The 15,239-nt window shown below is 45.9% G+C and overlaps 1 protein-coding gene across 1 annotated transcript in view; it reads right to left on the reverse strand.

Annotated features, from left to right (window-relative positions):
* Positions 1 to 15,239, reverse strand: part of CDH3 (cadherin 3) — a 43,492-nt gene that overhangs the window by 27,252 nt on the left and 1,001 nt on the right. The window lies entirely within an intron of this gene.

Genomic DNA, 15,239 nt, shown 5'->3' on the forward strand with positions numbered 1-15,239 from the left:
GCCACACCAGCCAGGCTACGTGAGAAGTCTTTTATAAGGTTTTTAATATACTGCAGAATTTTCAAGATAAAGGAATATGATATGAAAAAATGTCAAAGTGTTTTGATACACTAAAAATAGCAACTTTTCTGAACATAAATGTGTTTGCAATTCCATTTTTGTACACATTGCATGGTGTAATGGTTTGAGAAATAAAAACAAACAAATCACTGGTAATTGCCACCCCCAGGTAGAAATTTTTCTTCTAAAAAACATACAAAGCCAAGATTTTAATGTAAAATATTTTCCTATAATTGTATTTTATATCTTGATTAATGAAACATGGAAACAGTGATTTTCAGTTTGGGTCACCTGAGAAACCTATTTTCTTTTATTTCAGAGAGGAAGGGAGAGCGAGAGCGAGAAAGAAAGAGAGAGAGAGAGAGAAACAATGATGAGAGAATCACTGACCGGCTGCCTCCTGCACATCCCCTCCTGGGGATCGAGCTCGCAATCCGAGCATGTGCCCTTGACCAGAATCGAACCCGAGACCCTTCAGTCCACAGGCCGATGCTCCATCCACTGAGCCAAACTAGCCAGGGCTGAGGAACCTGTTTTCGTTTGCTTTTGGAGAAGTCCATTTCCTAAAATAGATACCAATGTGCAAAACCTTTTTGGTAAGTAAAAGTTGCCTGTTATTTACAAAAAAGCAAAATACAACCAGCCATCTCTCTGGGGACAAATGTCCTTCGAGTGATCAACCTTGGCCAGTTTCCCTACTGACCTTTGGGCATTCTGACTGGAAGGGAAGAGCGTTTGAAAGTGTTGTGGCAAAGGGCAGCTTGTGAGGGATGGGGGGAGACTGTCCAAGAAGTCTCCACCTCGCTTGGCTTAGGGACGTGTCTAGCTCATGACGCGAGCACTTGTCCTTGCAGCGATCACTACCCTCGGTTAGGGATAAGAAGGTGCAGGGGGAAATTATGTAAAATTGCCTTGAAAAAGATTCTGCCGATTTCCTGAGTAAGACTATATAGTATATACAAAAAGGCTCACTTATTAAGAAACACAAATGAAGAGAACAAGTATGTGGAATACTTGGGAAACGGTGCTGCTATATATTTTAGGGGTGGGGGAGTGCAAACTGGTACAACCTTTCTGAAAATTAAGCCTCAAACAAGCCCTTTGACCCAGGAATTGTGCCAGAAATCATCCCAGATGTCACAAAACTGGAACTGCAAGGATGTTCATGACTGTTGCTTGAACGGTGTATTAAAAAATTTTTTTTAAAGCTTCAACAACTTGACTTTCAACAGAATCCTTAATTATGTGTGCAACAAGTTGTTCAAATGTCTAATCTACAGCCTTAAATGTCATACAAGAAGACCTATCACTCTGTTGAAGGCGGGGATGGAGACAGGTCACAAAACAGGCATGTATAGTTTATACCATGCACCTGGCAATTATGTACCATGCACCTGGCAATTATGAAGTATTACTATGTTTATCTTATAGAAGAGAAAGGCAGATGCACAGATTAGATAGATTACATATGGCCCCGAGCGCTGGCACCAGGAAGGCAGACTACTAGCTCTCCCCAGAACCACCCATCTTCCTGGCAAAAACACAAAAACAAAACAAAACACTAACAACAAAACAAGCTGTTGATGGGCGAGCAGGGCCAGGGGGAAGAGGCCCGTGGGGCAACACCGCAAGGCCCGCTGGCAGCCAAGGGGCTCGAGGCCAATTGATTGACAGTGAGCGGAGGGGAGCTAGGTCGCTTAGGCAGCTCCACCTGCCCCGCCAGTGCCCTCCTAGAAGCCAGGTTCTCCTTCCCAAAAGCCAACCCACCACCATGAAGTGTAAGTGATAATTCATCACCACAAAATCACCGTCTTCCGGGCGCCAAGGAGCCCAGCGCTGTGCTGCAGCTGAAGCGCTCCGTGGATGGGATTCCCCCACGGTCCCTAGCACAGCGATGGCTTTACAGAGATGACCAGCTGCGGGGCCACAGCATGGCCCTGGGAGAGTGCGGCTCCATTGGCAGGGGGCCCCCACCTACGCTCTCCTCACCCTGCAACTGGATCTTCCTGCAGACAGAGCAGGCAGGGCAGCTGAGGCCCTTGGCTCGGAACCCTGGGAACCCTTCTCGGACCCAGCGAAGTAGGAGGGGCAGCTGGACTGCCAGGGAAGGGGGCTAGAGAGCGTGCACAATGGACGCAGGTCCACTCACTCCGATCAGACACCCTCAACGAAGTCTTGGTTAGGTAAATGGACCTGAAAGATCTATTGAAAGTGTTCACTTGAAAAGGCAAAGGTCCTCTATGGGTGGTGACCTCCATTTTGCTTATTTTCCATAGTAAACATTGGATTTGCAATCAAAATGAGATGTGATTCTCCCCCACAACCTCCACTTGAAAAGTGTTTTGGTAACCAGCTGTTAAGGAGAAAGCAATTCTTTCCAGGGGATTCAGTTTTAACTCTCTTTGCAAAGAGCTTCCCTCCTTACCAGTGGGAGCCAGGTGGGAGCCAGCCGGGTCCTCCCTTAAAAAAATCCCTAGAGCAGCGGTTCTCAACCTGTGGGTCACGACTCTTTTGGGGGTGAAACGACCCTTTCACAGGGGTTGCCTAAGACCATCGGAAAACACATATTGTTTTTGTGATTAATCACTGTGCTTTAATTATATTCAATTTGTAACAATGAAAATACATCCTGCATATCAGATATTTACATTACGATTCATAACAGTAGCAACATTACAGTTATGAAGTAGCAACGAAAATAATTTTACGGCCGAAACTGGTTTGGCTCAGTGGATAGAGCGTCGGCCTGCGGACTGAAAGGTCCCAGGTTCGATTCCGGTCAAGGGCATGTACCTGGGTTGCGGGCATATCCCCAGTAGGAGATGTGCAGGAGGCAGCTGATCGATGTTTCTCTCTCATCGATGTTTCTAACTCTCTCTCTCCCTTCCTCTCTGTAAAACTGCTGCACACTGGCTGGCCCTGCAGCCTTGAGCAAGTCACTTCATATTTACGCTGTGTTACAGTAAGCACTCCACAAATATAAGCCCTTATTCATTTCCAGTCTCTAAAATGGGAAAACACACACACGTAGGGAACGGCTGTAAGGTTAAGCTTCGGACTGACCTGTTGGCAAAGCCACAAGCAAGTCCCAGGTTAGAGGGCACAGCCCTCTTAGCAAAATTAGGCTTGACCTTAGCTCCCTAAATCTTATCTGGGTAGCTAATGGACTGAGGGACATGCAGCAAGTGCTGCCAAAACAAGTGAAACTCACAAGAACATTGTAACTATGGTGACCACTACCTTGTTTACCTCTGACTATAAAATAAAGGCTCATGCCGAAACCGGTTTGGCTCAGTGGATAGAGCGTCGGCCTGCGGACTGAAGGGTCCCAGGTTCGATTCCGGTCAAGGGCATGTACCTGGGTTGCGGGCACATCCCCAGTAGGAGGTGTGCAGGAGGCAGCTGATCGATGTTTCTCTCTCATCAATGTTTCTAACTCTCTATCTCTCTCCCTTCTTCTCTGTAAAAAATCAATAAAATATATTTAAAAAAAATAAATAAAGGCTCAGCTTGCCTGTCTGGATCTCTCTCTGTGGCCTCAGCCAGGCACAGGAAGATCCACCTAGACCAGCCGTGGGCAAACTACGGCCCGCGTTTGAAATGAATAAAACTAAAAAAACAACAACAACAAAAAAAAACCATACCCTTTTATGTAATGATGTTTACTTTGAATTTATATTAGTTCACACAAACACTCCACCCATGCTTTTGTTCCGGCCCTCCGGTCCAGTTTAAGAACCCACTGTGGCCCTCGAGTCAAAAAGTTTGCCCACCCCTGACCTAGACCCAGCTTATTCTCTTTGTCTTTTCTTCATCCTTCACCGCCCTCCCTCAGGCTTGCGGAACCCTTGGCATGCGCGCTCTGATGAGGGTCAAACAGGATGTGTTGTGCTTTTAAAGGCACACTTAACACTGGCTGGTGTGGTTCAGTTGGTTGGGTGTCATCCTGTGCACCAAAAGGTTGCCGGTTCAATTCCTGGTCAGGGCACATGCCTGGGTTGTGGATTTGATCCCTGGTAGGGGGAGTGCAGGAGGCATCCAATCAATGTCTGGCTCTCACATCGATGTTTCTCTCTCTCACTCTCAAAAAATAAATAAATACATACATAATTAAGTATTTAAAACCAGGGACAGTAATTTAAAAAGCAAAAAAACAACAAACCAATACCCAAAATAGAAAGTGAAGGTCACCCAGAATCCTGATTTAAGCAGAAAGTTAAGAAAAAATAGATCAACTGCCATAGAGGCAAGCACTGGAAATTAAATTCAAAATGCCATGCTTCTTTCATTCATACCTTACTAGTTTCTTTTTTCTTTTAGATCCTCTGTCAAAGAGATACATTAATCCCAGCCACTGTGGCTCAGTAGTTGAGCATTGACCCATGAACCAGGTCATGGTTCAATTCCCAGTCAGGGCACATGCCCGGGGTTGTGGGCTCGATCCCCAGTAGGGGCCATGCCAGAGGCAGCCGATCAATGATCCTCTCTCATCCATCATTCATGTTTCTATCTCTCTCTCTTCCCTTCCTCTCTGAAATCAATAAAAATAATTTTTTAAAAATAATTTAAAAAAAGTAAAAAAGGATCTTTTAGCATGCTCTCCCTCTGGGGAGCACACCCGCACCATTCCCTTCCCCCTCTTCTTCCCTCACAGGCACACACCTAAACTCTAACGGACCCCATGAGACTTGCAACCAGAGAAGCAACGGGCACTGGCAGCTCAGGCTACCCCCGAACCTGTCTCCAAGGTCCCCTTTTCTCCGACTTCCCAGTGAGCCAATGCAGCCCAGACTAGGCTCTCCTGTTGCTTCTTCTCTGCTAAGTCCTTCCTTGTTTTCACTATCCTGAGTTTGTTTTTGCTGTGGCCAATAAATGCTTGCCTGCCTTGCTGCAAAAAAAAAAAGGGGGGGGGGGTCCTTTACAAATGCAACAGATGATACATGTGAGAAAATAAAATTAATTCCTTGTTTGAAACTTATCAATGATGTGCCCTTGTTCTTAGGATCAAAAACATTATCTTTAATGTGCTCAATCCTTATCTCTGCTGTCTACCCATATTAGTTCTTTTCTAATATTCATCATAATCCCCTCACCACAGGCCCTTTGCACATTCCATTTCCTCTGTCTAGAACAGTTTCTCCCTGTATTCCCACTCCAATTTTACCCAGTTAACTCCTAACATCCTTCAAATTCAAAAGTTACTTTCTCAGGAAAACTCCCTCAACCCTCCCAAAGTAGATCAGTTTCCTATTTTAAAAACTCTTCTAGCTCTAAATAACTTTCTTCCATAGAATTCCTTACACTTTATCATTGTTTACTTATTAGCTACATGCTTACCTCCCCTCCTACTTTCTATAATATGCAAAGGCAAAGATGGTGTTAAAACTTGCTTATCACTGTATTCCAACACTCAGCACAATGCCTGACACACAGTAGGTATTCAATAATTGTTGAATGAACTATGAAAGTCCTTTGATCTGGCAATTTTGCTTCCAAGAAAGCATCCTAAGGAAATATGCATACAGACTTGTCCAAGTGTACTAATACTATTATAACCACCACTAACACCTAACATTTATCTACTACATGCGTTTTCTTTTTTGTTGTTATTACTACATGCGTTTTCATGCACTAACTCATTTTTGTTGTTGTTCATCTTCCTCACCTGAGGACAGTTTTTCCATTGATTTTTAGAGAGAGTGGAAGGGATGGAGAGAGGGAGGGAGGGGACAGAGGGGAAGAGGAGAGAACAAGAGAGAGAGAAAGAACGATACGACAAAGACACATCAATTGGTTGCCTCCTGCATGCGCCCCGACCAAGGCTGGGGACTGAACCTACAACCCAGGTACGTGCCCTTAACGGGGAATCCAACCCACAACCCTTCGGTGCGTGGGCTGAGGTGCCATTATGCCACACCAGCCAAGGCAACACTAACTCATTTAATCCTCACCACAGTGTTATGAGATCCCCATTATTACCCTTATTTTACAGATGAGAAAAGAGGCATAGAGGTTAAGCAACTTATCCAAGTTTCCACAGCTAGTAACAGGACAAACACAGTAACTCAGGCAATGTAGCCCTGAACTCGAGCTCAGGCCTCTTGGCATTATAATATGGTTATATTTTGTGCAAATTTCAGTGATAGAAATTTGAAATGGTGCCATAATTATTAAAAGTCTCACTTTGTATGCAAAGTTTAAAGAACTGCAAATCTCCAAAATTAAGAAAAAGTGTAAAAAGTCTCATAATTTCAAAACGGGAGGGACTAAGTGAATTGTAAGCACCCCCTAGCTTCCTCATCCCACACACATACACTTCACATATGTTCATATGAGACTGTAAGTCTTGAATCATGGAAGTTATGAATTTTTGAGGTTTTTAAGAATGCATATTTTACATCAATGCCACCACCCTGTATAAGACTGTGTATTGCAGTAATATTTGTGTTGGAAAAAACACACACCCAGAAGCCCCTCTTGGGGGGAGGGAAAAGTAAGACCAGAAAAGAGTATCCTCTTTAAAAATGGAAGTCAGCGTTTATTCAGCACAATGCTTGCTAACTAGATTTTGGGATCTCAAGAAAACAGGAGAAAAAACGCATTTTTGCTTTGACCGAACGTCACATTCTCAAGCTCTCAACACTTAAGGAAAATAATACAAGTGCCAATAAATTTGTTACACAATTAAATTTTTTTTACTGTTGGTGATTTCAAATGCTTTTTGAAAGTCAGATAATTAAGACATACAACAATGGTTAGTCTGAAAACTATGATTTTTTAAGTGGTACAGTAAACTTATTAAGCTTATAAGCAAAGCTTGTCTTGAAGGTTATTATTCAAACGTAAAGGCTTAATTTATCTGGATGGGGTTGAGATGAACAATTCATTCACTCCTCTTTCTACAGCAGTCTTTCCTAATAAGGTGATTCCTGATAGTTAAGAGTTCTAAAAGTCTAAACACTTCACAATTTTTATGGTAAGTCCTCCCCACTCCACATCTGTCAAAGATAAAAATAGGGGTCAGCTATATAAATCACGGTATGCCTACCACGTAGAAGACCTCGGAGCTGTTCAAGGACCAGACAGATGTGTACTTAGCACTCTGGAAAGAAACCTGATTCAGTAAGTTAGGAAAGCTGCGGAGTAATATTCTTGTGCGTAATACAGTTCAATTCTTGTTTGAAGAATTTTGGTGTGCAGCCATACGTTTTTTTTGTAAAGAAAAAGGTCTACCAGGATTCACATTAAACCGTTCATTGTGCTTATCCTTAGAGAGCAGGACTGAGGAAGAGGAGAACTTTCATGTGTTTATTTCTGTTTGCGTCTATTGAGAGGCAGTGCCATTTAGTGGTTAAAGCTCAGGCTGCTTAGATTTGAATCCAAGATCTGCTATTCACTAGCTGTGTGGTCTTGGGCAAGTTGCCTAACCTCTCTGGTCTTGGTTTCCTCATCTGTACCGAGAGGGTGATAGTAGTATCTACTTCAAGGGATGCCATGGTGATTAAACAAGCTAACACATCAAATGCTAAGAGCAGTCAGTACCTGTTACATAGTAAGTGCTATATATTTGAGTGGAAAACGTGGTTTTTACAGTGAACACATACTTATGTATTATCGTAAAATCCCAACCACCCAACCCTACATAAACAATATAAAATAGTATACAAGGAAGGGAGTAGGATGAAAATAAAAAGCTCCCTAGGCAATTTTAACACTCAGTCAAGCTTGCAAATTACTGACTCGGAGGCCAAAGGCAGGGGCAAACCAGTTAAGAATGTGGTTGAGTCCCAGATGGGGCATGCAGGAGAATTCTGGAAGCGGAAAAAGACAAGAAAATAACAGGTCCTGAAGCCCCGGTGGGAAGCCCCAGCTGAAGCCGACTCCACAAGGAGAGGGCAGGGCGTGGGGCCGGGAGTCTTGTTCTGACTTGTGTGCGGGGAGCCCACAAGTAGCTGTCTTTTCTCTCTGCCTGAAGCTACAACAAGACAGGGCTCGTTGAGAAAAGGCAGCCAGCCTGAGAGCAAGACACCCAGGCTGGCGGCAGCTGAGCGCTCCAGCCCTCCCACTGACCCACCAGCAGTCCCCCTCCCCGTAGCTCAGGGCCAGGGGGCATTTCCCACATAGGACGTTAGAACCTAAAGGCTGATGCTTGCGTGTGCCTTGACCCAGGACTGAACCTTGGCGTATCGGGACCACGCTCTGACCAACTGAGCCACCCAGCCAGGGCCACATGCTCTCTTGTACACAATCCATTGCAGGGGCGCAAAGACTTCCTAAAGGTAATGTGACACCCGGAGGTTGGAACCCCTGGGCAAAATCAATTTACTTCTAGTCTTTAACTCCAGTTTAAGGTTTCTCAGTAAGAGAGACGTCATTCCGAACTGATCTTGTGCACTCTTAAACAAGCAGAAGTGGGGTTACTGAGATTGAGGATGAAGAGGGAAGCCTGGGATGGTGCTCAGCCCCATCTCCCCATCTAGCCCTTGAAATGCCTCAGGGGGCGGGGGCGGGGGGGGGGGCGACCAGATCTCTCCTCCCTAGGGTTGTGTGTGGCCCAGTAACTAAATACTCAGCTTGTGGGGGTAGCAGCCCCCAGCCCTTCTACCTACTGGCTGTGAGCCTTCCCCTCAAAAGTCAGGCAGTGACAGAGCCAGTTGTGAGTTGTGAGTTCAAAGATGGGGTGAAGGGAGAGAGCAAGGTGTGCATTTAACTTTCTTTCTACGGGTTCACTGAGCAAGCAGTGGGACCCTAGCATGCTGATGCTCAGCGGGACCATGGCCACCGCAGCGGGAGGGGATTCTGCCAGCTTGAGGGATTTGCAGCCCACTGGTGTTCTAGGTAACCCAGAAGGGCAAGGGTACCCAGATATGGCCGGAGGAGTAGGGAGAAGGCAGAGTACATCAAGCTCCTCCACTCAGAGCAAGGTGGGGGGAGGGTCTTGGTACGGGGGAGGGAGGGGGGCGGGGGAGGAGAGGCAGAAGATGAACACCAGAAGCAGATAGATTCTCTGCTGAGAATGTCAGTGCGAGGCTATTAGGCCTGGGTCCTGAGCCCTCCCTACCCACCTTACATCCTAAAAGGCAGGCCAGGGATCCTGGATAGAAATGCCCCCTCCCCCTCAACTCCAGCTCCTGGTGATTAACAGAGGCCTGTGGAGGGGACAGGAATTCAAAGCTCTTGGGTCAGAAGTTAACTATTTCCAATCTTCCTCCAGCTTGGCTGGGGCCAGAGACTCACCCTCTTTCCCTCCCTCACCCCGACTCCCAAATGGTGAGTACCTCAGAGTCCAACCTGGGTTCAAACCCTAACTCCACAATTTACTACCTGGGTGACCTTGGATAAGCTACAAAGTTAAAAGCCTAGGTTTCCTATCCAGTTTAATGGGGCCAATTCCACCCCGCTCACGGGGCTTTCAGGAGGATTAAAGGGGCTTATTACATAAAGTACACTGTAGTTCCTGGAACTCGGTTAGCTCTTGGCAAATGGTACTTAGGTTGCGTTTTTGTTTTGTTTTGTTTGAAAATCCGTCCTCATCAGCCCGGCTGCCGGCGTTGGCAATGCCCAGTAACTAAATGAAATGAGGGGGAAAATTCAACTGAGGCTGACAACATCCTTGCCCTCGGGTCTGGGAAAAGGGAGCTTGAGAAGGGATGCAGGCGGTGTGGCCCAGTGTCTTGGCTCAAGGGGAGACTTCAGAGCCTCTGGCCTCCATGGGGGCACAACTGGGACTTTAGCCCCCTATCCTGCCTTTCCAGAACACCTTGCAGCCTCTGTTCTGAGGGGATACCAATTCCAAGCTGGACTGGACCCTGCCTACTTCTTTTGCCTCTCCCCACCTTACACTCCATGGACCAGTCAGGGACACGTATTTAAGTTCCTAGAACCCATATGCTGTTCCCCTGCCAGGAACACTCCCTTTCATGCCCCAACTCTCTTGCATTAAGTCTTCCTCAGACTCCAGCTTGGTCACCACTTCCTCCAGGTTCCCCCAAGAACACGTCAGCAGCCATTCCTATGTGACTCTAAATTTTTTCTCTCCCACCTCCCACTCAGTCATATATGTATATAAATAATACACACACACACACACACACACATGCACACACGCACACATTGATGTAAATAACTTAATTTGTCTGTCTCACTCCACTGACAGATAAGTAGCTCATGAAGTCTGAGTTTTTTTCATGTTTTGTTCACCAATGTATCCCCGGCACCTAAAACAGTACCTGGAACTTAGTAGCTACTCAGTAAGTGTTTGCTGAACAAAGGATTCGCTCTTAAAGTCTCCTGGTGACTGCCCTGGCCAGTGTGCCCACTGGTTACAGAGTTGGCCTAAACACCACGGGGTTCAATTCCGGTCAAGGGCCTGTACCTGGGTTGCAGGTCCGATCCCCTGGTGTGTGGAAGGCAACCAATCGATGTCTCTCTCACACTGATGTTTCTTGCTCTTTCCCACTTCTACTCTCTCTAAAAAATAAAAAAGAAAAGAAAAAATCAATGGAAAAATATCCTTGGGTGAGGATTAACAAAAAAGTAAATAAAATTGCCTGGTGACTGCTTCCTCCTCTAATCAGAGGAGCCCACCGAGGTTAAGGAGCTGTGGGTCTTGCTCACTTATGAACATCTAGCACCCTGTGGGTGTTCAGACATTTGCTTTTAATCTCAGATACTTCACTGCCTGTGTATTGAGGGAGGAGCTGGATTTGACCACCTTTGTCATAGGAGGAGTCTGCTGCCCACCCACACATTGGCCAGGATAACAATCTTCACCCAGGAAAAAGACCTCACCTAAGGAATTCAGGGTCCTTTTGAGATTTCCTTTCTACTTTGGGGGAAAATATAAGCATTAGCTTAAGGGCAAAAAAAATAAATAAAGATTTCTCCCCCAAGATAAAGGAAGCTACCAAGTACATAATAATGACTTGTCTCTTAGCATAAGGCCAGATAAGAAGCAACACAGGATGGGTCTGGCAAGGAGACTGTTGGGGGAGGGCAGGTGGCTGAATCCAGAAGAGACTCAGCTACTTCAAGAGAGAGAAAAGCTGACTTCTCAGGACAGGGTCACAGTACTGTGAGTCTCAGTTAACCCAGCAATTATGCTCCCAGGTATGTAGCTAACAGATCCTGTTTATAGTTTCACCAAAAGTCTTGAACAATAGTATTCACAGTAGCACCAGTTATTATAGCCAAAGAAAGGGGAAACTCCTCAATCACTGCTCAACAGAACTGTGGACAGTCACATAATGACTACTATATGATCACCTTTGTCATACGAGGAGTCTGCTGCTCAAATACTCAATTCCCAAATGCTATCCTGAGTACTTCAGCCACATGAGAATCAAATACAGCCACATCCAGAACTATGCAAGAATCTCACCTACGCAGTCAAGAAGCCGGATCCAAGAGGATATTCTCTATGGTTCTTCTACATAAAGTCCAAATACAGGCAAATTAAATTATCTTATTAGAATCAGGATAGTGGCTTTCTTGGGAGGCGGGCAGAGAGAGACTGGAAAGGATGTGGTACCTGAGGTGCTTGTAATGCTGTTTCTTGAGCTGGGTGCTAGGTACATGGGTGTTTTCAGTGAAGTTCATCAAGCACTTTCCTCCACATGTTATTCTTCAGCAACAGTGGTTCTCTGAATAGAGCAGTGGTTCTCAACCTTCCTAATACCGCGACCCTTTAATACAGTTCCTCATGTTGTGGTGACCCCCAACCGTAAAATTATTTTCGTTGCTACTTCATCACTGTAATGTTGCTACTGTTATGAATCGTAATGTAAATATCTGGTATGCAGGATGTATTTTCATTGTTACAAACTGAACATAATTAAAGCATAGTGATTCATCACAAAAACAATATGTAATTAAATATGTGTTTTCCGATGGTCTTAGGCGACCCCTGTGAAAGGGTCATTTGATCCCCAAAGGGGTGGCGACCCACAGGCTGAGAACCGCTGGAATAGAGCCATTTCAGTCTCAGAACCCAAGTTTCAACTGATTTGGGCAGGGGAAGCCCTTCTCTCCCTCCTTTTCCATCACTCTCCAAATGCTTTGCAGAGCTAGTTTCTAGCCCTAGAAACTCATTGCTCATCATAAGCCATGCCTTTCTCACACAGCAGAGTTGTGGGCGCCCTGCACTGGGTAACCTAGGAACAGTGCCTTGTGAGGAGGTGGGAAGGGAGTCTAGAGATTTGAGACCTGCTCCCCAGGCACAAGCCAACAGCGATGTGCAACAGGCTTTGGTAACCAACCCTACTCTGCTGCTGAGCCAGCTTGAAGCCTCAATTCCCAGAAACTCCTTCCTCAGAGGCAGATTTTTCAGGCACTGCAGAATCCCTCTGGGTTTCAATCCTGGCCGTACTGCTGACTGCCCCAGTGACCTCATGTCAAGTTCCTTATCCCCATCCTACACGAAGGGGAAAATACCGTCACCTGCTCTGCAAGGCAGTCAGTCACAAGCACAACAATAACTAACTTTAGACTGTAAGTTCCCAGAAGGCAGGGACTTCGTTTTGTTCATTGCTATATCGCTGCAGTTCTAGAACAGTGTCTGATACATGCAGATGCTAAATATATGTTTACTGAAAGAATAAAATATAACTAGAGGCCAAATAATCATCAAATAGAGGGCACAGCCCAGAATGGGGGCTCCGAAACAAAAGGCAATTTTTACACAAGTTGAAATAAGCAAAACCATCTTGAAGTTAACTCACGTTCAGTTAGATTTATTATGAACTTTGAAATTACCCAAACGCTGACTAAGGGGGAGCTGAACCTGCTGAGGGGCCACATGAAGTACTGAATTTCTTGTACTATAAGCTGCCTCTCAATTGTTCACTATTAAGGATGTATAGACAACTTTAGGTCACTCACTTTTAATCACTGCACTAATATGCAAGTCTTTCCTCCCACCTCTCCTTTGTCTTTGCTTGCAGACCACACTTGAAGGAAAGCAGACCCCACACTGTGGGGCTGGAGTAGAGAACATTCCTGCTCTATCTCCATTTCATCCACCTCCCACTTTCTGGCAGTAAAAAAAAAAATGCCAGGGGACTTGGGAGTCAGAAACTGCCATTCAAGTCCCAGCTGGTTACTGCAGTGATGATGTTAGCGAAGCCGTAACTGCTCAGGTTTCACCTGTAAAATGGGCAGACCCTTCATAAGAGTGTCATGATTCATGCAAATACCCACTGGGCATCCTACTTAACAGGTCCTGGGCATAACCCTACAGGTAAAAGTCATGTCTGTGATGCTCAAGGATGCTTGCGAGCTATTTAACCAAGCAAATTAAATTCATTAAGCTGTTCCTCCATTTCTCCACCTTTTAAAACCTCCAGAGGGGCTGGGCTAAGGCTTTCTGAAGTCCCAACTCAGCTTGGGAGCTGAAGGAGTTTAATATTTACCTTACCAGCTTCAAGAGAACGTCGGAGGATTAAGCAAGCTCAGGGTTGTGGAAATGCTTTGAAGAGGAAAGTGCACATACAAACAAGGTATTAATTATATCAGATAATTTCTTTGAGCTCAACTTCATAGACACCTGTGATATTCATAACCCAGGGGAGAACAACAGGGGCAGTTGTTCCTTGGCAATATGGAAACTGTTGTCTGCTAGGCCAGACTTGAGAGTGTGTATGTCCCCTCAGGATAACCCTTTCAGCTGGGCTGGATCCATCTGTGTACTGAGGATGGGGAGCTGGGGTAGAGGTAGGGAGGTAGAAAGGTGCCAGCAGCTGACGACTAAGGGGAGAAATACCAATATTTTTTTGCTGGGGCATCCTAATTTAAGGGGACCAATTGGGCCCAGACACTTATTTTTACTTTAAATAAAGTGGTAGCCTATCTCACGGGAAGACTGCTCTAAGAACTAGTCGTGTTGCAGGGAGGCGCAAAGTTAGCCAAGCGTATGAACCCACCCTTTGTTTTATATCCCAGGTGCGCTCCTGGCAGGAACCCACCCTTTTCACAATCATAAACCACACATCCGAGAAAGCGGAATTTTCTCAAAAGATTTAAAATGCCTGATGTCACCAGGAAACACTCACCAAGCAGACCATGAAATCGAAAACCAGATCACCGCTTCCCCCCAACAACCTCAAGCTTTAGTGAAGTGACAGCTAATCTGATATTTCTTGCTTCAGTAAAGCAGACGGCACTCAAAGCCACAGCTTGCTCTCCCAGAACTTAGTCAAAGGACTTGGCAATGAGGGGGAGGGGTACAGATTTGGCCAGCGCTCAGGTTAGCATTAAGGCTTCCTCCGGGAGCCCGAATTGGATTTGGGGCCCGGCCCAAGTTAACATTTTTACAGGTTGCCTGAGCTGCAGCTTGTTAGCTAGTCAGTAATAAACCTCTGCACAAGAATTTAAAGTTTATGAGGCATGGCCTCTTAACGCCTCTCCTCTGCTCCCTACAGCCAAGAGTTTAAGGAGCCTGGCCTAGCCTGAGTGTTAATTGTTTTTGTCAATCCGCAGTTATTTTGGAAAAGAGGGTGGAGGAAAGGCTTCCACAGGCTCAAGGCCTCCAATCTTCTTTTGCAGAAACAAAAGAGAGCCCTTCTGTCCCCTAAGCACAGGCACCCCCACGATAAAGCTGTGGGGTGAGGGGTATGCTGATGGGGGCTGAGAAAAATGCTAGGAGGCAGGATTTAATTGTTTTGAAAACCAAGTAAACTATAGATCCCCTCCCAAGAAAAATGCAAACAGCAGTTCTTAAACAATGTTACGGGTTAACAGTCCTCCGGAACCGCACTCGAGGATCCTGCGTTACACCTCTGTTTAAGAACTTGGGTTTGATCCAGCCGGGAAGCCACAACCCCCTCCTCCGCGTGGAGGGAAGGAGACCCCCTTGAGCCTGCAGCTGCCTGGGTCTCAGAACACACTGGTCCTCCGCACAGTGACCCCCACCCCCACTCTCAAGTTTTTGAACTAAAGGGGGTAAACAAGTAATTGGAAGGTCAAAAATGTGCTTTGATCTCCCATCCACCGCCCCCCTCAGCTCAGGACTTTCAAGCGTGGGACCCCCCTCCTCACTCCCCAAGTGCCCTACCATTCCAGTCCCAAGGCACTGGAGGTGCGGGAGTGTCCCCGTTGAGTGATGGCCCAAGCCCAGGTGTGCCAGCCCGTTTCCAGGCAGGCAGCAGGGGCGCAGACCCTCCGGGAAGGGCAGGGTTAAGAGT

This window comes from Myotis myotis, unplaced genomic scaffold (genome assembly GCF_014108235.1).
Source record: "Myotis myotis isolate mMyoMyo1 unplaced genomic scaffold, mMyoMyo1.p scaffold_m19_p_19, whole genome shotgun sequence".
Classification (NCBI taxonomy): domain Eukaryota; kingdom Metazoa; phylum Chordata; class Mammalia; order Chiroptera; family Vespertilionidae; genus Myotis; species Myotis myotis.